This window comes from Centruroides vittatus, unplaced genomic scaffold (genome assembly GCF_030686945.1).
Source record: "Centruroides vittatus isolate TY-2023 unplaced genomic scaffold, ASM3068694v2 contig_2433, whole genome shotgun sequence".
Classification (NCBI taxonomy): Eukaryota; Metazoa; Arthropoda; class Arachnida; order Scorpiones; family Buthidae; genus Centruroides; species Centruroides vittatus.
The window spans coordinates 542,746-549,171 of NW_027121533.1; the positions used below are offsets into that span (position 1 = coordinate 542,746).

Below are 6,426 nucleotides of genomic sequence, written 5' to 3' on the forward strand. Positions count from 1 at the left end.
GAAGCTAAGGGCAGAGTAACCAAATACTGAATAATATGTATTTCTCTTTTAGTACACCTATCTACCTATCACATGTTCAACCTATTCTACCTATCTACACATGTTTAATTTTTATTCCTAAATACACTTACTAGTATTAAAACGATATATAATAACTTTAGAAACCATATAACTATTGTATTTCATAACTTAAACTGACAAAATACAAAGAAATAGTTTTGAGTATAATAATTTGGCCACCCACTGTATGCTTTGACCACAGACGAGTATTTTCCTGTAAAATCTTCCTCGCGACCGACGTGAAAAATAGCTTAAGACGAGTTAAAACAAGAAACTGTTATACTTGCCACTTGTTGTGGCCTGAATAAGTTGTGTATATAAAATTTGAATTTGAAATATAATTAATAATATTTAGAATAGTACATATATTCAAATAATATTAGAATAGTAGTATTTTAATGATAATATTTAGAATAATATTTATGTATTATATTAATTCAATGATAAATTAATTTTTCCCTTTTTTTTAAGGCGGCTCGCGCCGCCCCCTAGGCTTGCCACCCGGGTGCCCCGCACCCCCTGCACCCCCGGGACGGAACGGCCCTGTGTATCATTTTCTTGTATACTTGGTCTTTCTTTAATAATTTTAATTAATTTCTTGAATATTTATATCATTAGGAAGACTTAAAGAGAGCCAAATATCGGTCGTAATCAATTTTGGACAAATGAAAAAAATCTTAATATTTCAATATTGACCAAATTATCCAACACAATCGTGCAATCACATGTTTTATTATATACAGATCGTTCATTAATCTGTCCGCTATTACAGCATCCACAGCAAGAGCGAATGAATAGTTTCTCTAAGCCAAATTTACTTTTTCGTGGAAACTGCCATGTTAATTCGTTGAATAATCAACGGTCTTTCAGGTTTTGAGACCGTTGAGCTCAACGGTGAAACAGCGCTGACGTCACTAGTCTCAACGGAGAACTCGACGGTCCATTTAGAAACGTTTTCTTCTCACCGTTGAGTCAACCGTTGAATATAGAAACGTACGGAAAGAATAGCCGTTGAATGATGCTCAGACAACGCCAACTAGGTGGCGTTGGCTCACAAGTCAGAATATTCTTAACTCCGCCCACTAAGCCACTCAGAATTCTTAGTTGTTCTGCGTTACTGAACACGGCCCTGAATTCCGTTTGATTCTCGAATGCATTTTCAACGTAGATAAGTTGGACTGTTAAGTTATACGTAATCGTTTTTGCGAATTAATAAATTTATTATTTTCCTTACAATTTTTCGTTATATGTTAAAAGTATACAATTAAAATGTTAAAGAATTCTCGTCTTACCTTTAATGTCCACATTAGTTACTTGGAGTGCCCCAAGATGGCGCTACTTGAATGCAAATTAAAAATATGCCATTTTGGAACAGAATGATACATTTTAGTTTTTATAGATTTTATTCACCCAAAAAATTATTTTTCCATTCCTTTTTTACAATATCAATATCTTAAGAACAATGTGTTACAATAACATTTTAAATTTATTGATAACTTGCACATCTTTTTGAAATTCAATTCTCAAAGTATCATGTATCAATTCATTCCCAGCAGATTAATTCACCTCATAGGCACTTTGATTTAATAAAAATTATTAAACATTGTAACAAGATAAATTATTTAGACATGTGTATACATAAGCAGTTCTTTTTATATCTCCAAAATTTTAAATTGCCCTACAACATTAAACATTTGCTACACTCACACACATATATACATATGGTGATACATTGTATATAACATATTCTCTGCATTAATCTGCCCTATGGCTAACACACTGTTTAATAAACATTGTAGTAACTCAAACACAATGTTTATTTTAGAATTTCCCTACCAAAATGTCTGGTGGGAATGAATTAGACAACATTTGGCTAACTCCATTATATTAGTTTTGTTTCTAACAATTTTTATCCATTAAAAACATATTTTTCTAATCAATTTTTACTCTTAGAAATTTATTGACACATGCTAAAACTAATAGAAGTTGAGATGAGCAATAATCTTGAAAGCAGCACTGTAACTAGCCTTTTATGCACCTGGTGCGAGCATCTGTAACTACGCCCCAAAACTCGATCCAGGTTATTTCTGCACCCCCCAGGGCCTGCGCCCGGGCACGGCTCTAGTTACGGCACTGCTTGGAAGCACTACACATCAGTGATTTATATGTTTAAATATTAGACATGTCTCTACTCACTCATAAATATAGATGTATTTACTGTGATAGTTTTATATATATCTAGAATATGAATTAAGTTTGTGATCTTTGAAAAATATTGAAGTGTTACACATCTACAGAATAAGTTTGCAAATAATTTTTATTAACTTTATTCACTAGTTCACAAAACATCTTCACAATAAACTAGTTTTATTATATTTTTCAGTTAAATAAAATAATTTAGTATGTCACTATATTATAAAAATTAAACCAAATATTTATATTATTTGTAAATAATTTGAAAAGCATAACTTATTTGCTTTAAACTTCTACAAGTTCTTTTAAATTAAATACAAATCTTTTATGTAATTTCATAAAATTTAACACACTTTACTTTCTATTGCTAATATTTACCAAATGTAAGTTGTTTAAAAACAAAAAAAAAAATCTGCTACATTTAATTGATGTTTGAATAAAACAATGAAATCTTAAATTTTTGACTTCTTTAAAATATAAATCTACAAAATTAAATTTATTGGAAGTCTCCAAAGAGGAAAGAAAATAAAGAACATTCTTAAATTTCAATCTGCTGCAGAAACAAAGTCTTTTTTGGGATTGTTTAATTGGAAGTCATTGCAATGATTAAGAAATGTAAATATTAATTCACTTTGTTGCTTACCAGAGTGATTTAATTAGGTAAAGATACAAAATACAAGGTGTGTCTGAAAAGTTCAGTGAATGGTCTCATAAAGTAAAGGAAACAAGATACAAACAAAATACCCTTACTAGCATTCAAAGTAATTGCCATTAGCGACAACACACATTTGACATTGGTTGCACAGCTGCTGGAAGCTGTGAGCAAACACTTCTTTCAGTATTGCACAAAGCACTGTTGTCACACATTGTTGGATCTGCGCAATGTCAGTAAAGCGTAGGCCTTTCGGGTGGGGAACAAAAAGAAATCTGCAGGTGCCAGATCTGGAGAATATGGATAGTGTTGAAGAATTGTCACCTGGCGTGTAGCAAGGAAGTGCCGTAATGTTCACGCGTTGCTCCATTTCACAGTGACATTCCTTCTCACACTGACTGCGTTGCATTGTTTGCTGCGTGCACTTCTGTTTAACTGTCATGATTTTGACGCCAGGGGACACTAGTTGGCAAGTCTCTCACTACATCTGCGTGAGTGCAACATCTTAACCAGCACGGTTATTCAACTATGGGACCATTCATCGAACTTTTCAGACGCACCTTGTATTTTCTTATATCTTCAGCTATTTAATGCTTGAAATAAGCATTTAGGAAATATTCAACTTCAGTTGTCTTTTTGTATTTAATTTTGAAAACATTTTCAGTTAGATTAAAATAGTTGAAATTAAACACAAATTTATCTACATTCAAATAGATCTAGTTACCATATTAAATTATCAAACATATCTGAAGTTTGATGGTGCTTAATTAAATTTTATTGGTGGAGGATTGTTAATCTGAAGTTTAAGCAAAGAAATATTCAACCGCCACATGAATGTACTGTAAATTTCAAAATCTTAAAACAAACAGTTATTTAAAACAAACATGTTTATTCAGAATGTTTAGAAAAAAATTACTTCAAATAATATTTCTGTTAACATTTATCATTGATACAAAGCTTTCGGATATCACATAATTATCACAGTTTAAGTCGTTCTTTTGGCAGCAAATTGTATAAATTTAAGGTAACAAATGCATTAAAAGACACGGTCGTAGTACTGGCCGTCGGCAAACAAAGTCTGTACTGGTTTAGGATGGGGGACCTGACTAGGACAAAATTGTTGGTCCATTCTTCTTCTTTTGGCAGAATATTCAAACATTGAATGTGTATGCTGAGATAACATTTTGCCTAAATCACAAGGCATGGGATCTGTCCAGAAAAAATCGTGATTTAATGCAGAGTCACTGTCAATTCTCTTGCTCGAATCCAAAATTAATAACCGATCGAGGAGGTCCAGACCATGAGGATCTTTTACGTAAGCTTTCAACCTCTCTTTGACTCTTCTTTTTTGATCTTTTGGGAATTCTAACTTATTGTACAATTGCAATTTTTCTACACCAGGCCATACTTCGGGTGTTATGGAACCACATAACTGACAGATCAAAGTCAATTGATGCTGCTCAGTGTGTCCCTGCATGATCGGACTTCTGGTCCACATTTCTGCCATGATGCAACCCGCTCCCCACAAATCGACAGGAGAGCCGTAGTTCCTGTCTCCCAATAATAATTCTGGGGGTCTATACCATAAAGTGACCACGCGATTGGTGTATCTGTTCGGATGGCCGATTTTACTGGCACAGAAGGCTCTGGCCAGACCGAAATCGGCAAGCTTCAGCACGCCGGCTTTGGTGATGAGTATATTGGCCGATTTCATATCCCTATGAAGTATTCCGTTGCTGTGTATGTAAAAGAGCCCATTCAGTAACTGCTGCATCACTTTCTTGATTTCTCCCACGGAAAATTTAACGTTAATATTGCTCAATAATCCGGCTAAATCGTGTTCACAAAACTCAAATACTAAGTAGAAAGTGGCTTTGAAGCTCGAGGCAGATTTCTTTTGGCATATTTCTAGCAAACTGACGACGTTTTCGTGTCTTAATAGCTGTAGGATCTTGATTTCTCGAAGAGCCGTTATGGGAAAGCCTTCTTTCTCATTCTCCATTAGCACTTTCTTCAAAGCCACTATTTTCTTAGACCCTCTGTGGCACGCTTTGAACACTTCGCCGAAAGTTCCCTGTCCGATTTTCGTGATTAAATCGTACTTGTTCACGTCGTCGCAAAATGGAAAGCCAAATCCTTTGGGTTTACACGGTAAAGAGCGTTGTAGCTTCGAAGCGGTAGCCATTTTCAGAAATACAGTTCTACCTTCCAACAATGAAGGAATCTTTCACGTGTCTCGTTTACAGTACAAGTTACGTGTTGCCACCACCTGCATTTGCTTAAAAAAATTACTTTCGAATTAAAAGTTAAATAAATCTATAGAAAACAAATTAAAAAATGCGATAGAGTAAAAATGTATTGCAACTTAAGTTATAAAAATTTATTTGAATCTTCTTTATATATTTATTTTTATTTCCATAGAAGCGTAGCAGCTGGGACTTTGTGCGTCTTGATCGTCCCACGGCTTTTCCATAAATAATAAACACTGTTTATTTTTATTTGTTTTATAAAATTTGTTGAAATGTCTTTAATACGAAGTAAATTTTATATTATGAAAATACGAGGGTGTATCAATTAGATATGTAAAATTTCTGCTTGGTGTAATTGGACAACCTACTTTTTATACCTTTGTATGACGATAATTAAAGCCACGAAAAGCTGTTAGTATATAGTAGTAATTATCTTGGTTTGACATAAAACTCCAAAAATTATAATTAAATTCTCGCAAGATAATAATTATCTAGTAAATATCTAAAGATCAATACCTTTATTCCTTTCACCCGAATGTCGGGTTGGTGGAAAGTAACTAAGCATTGAAAAATCGCTATAATTTCTACATTTCTAATGCAAACATGATGAAAATTATTCGAAATGTAATGGAAATACGGGTACTCACCTAAAAATTCAATGTAAGAACTGGCGCCATCCACCAACGATACGTTTTCTTCGGGTCGTGATTTGGATTGATGGCCATTCTCTGCGCGTCTGTAACCGAACCTACTGCGATCATTAGCTTCCAATGACAATTCTTGATTGTTTCCCTTCACCGTATGCCACCATCTTTGCACAGCAACCACTGATTTCCACACCTCGTAGTGTGCAGCAATCTGCTCTCGCTCCTGAACAAACAAGCGGTCGGTCATTGCGTGTGCGACCTTTCTCGATCACTGCCCACACCACCAAAGATGGGAATTATAAAATTCCATCGATCGATGCAACGCATATTCTTACGTGCAACCAGACACAAAATGTATAATGGAAATTTTAAATTGTGCAATAATTAACTGGGTATTAAAATTACCGTATTTCATTCTTCTGGCTATGTTAAACAGGAAACCAGTCTAAACGGAAAAAAATATTCTGTGTGGATCGTGCGATACCGGTATAAATTTTTAGCCCATGAAAAAAGAGCTATGGAAGGAATGTTGGTAAGATTTACCATTAGTATTAAATATATACAATAGACAATTTTTTATGAAGCCGCAATATCACCATTTAAACTATAATCCACAACCTTCGTA

The 6,426-nt window shown here is 34.1% G+C and overlaps 1 pseudogene; it reads right to left on the bottom strand.

The window, feature by feature from the left end:
- Positions 1-3,774: 3,774 nt before the first annotated feature.
- On the bottom strand, positions 3,775-5,340 carry LOC136971292 (cyclin-dependent kinase 9 pseudogene; annotated as a pseudogene).
- Positions 5,341-6,426: the final 1,086 nt, after the last annotated feature.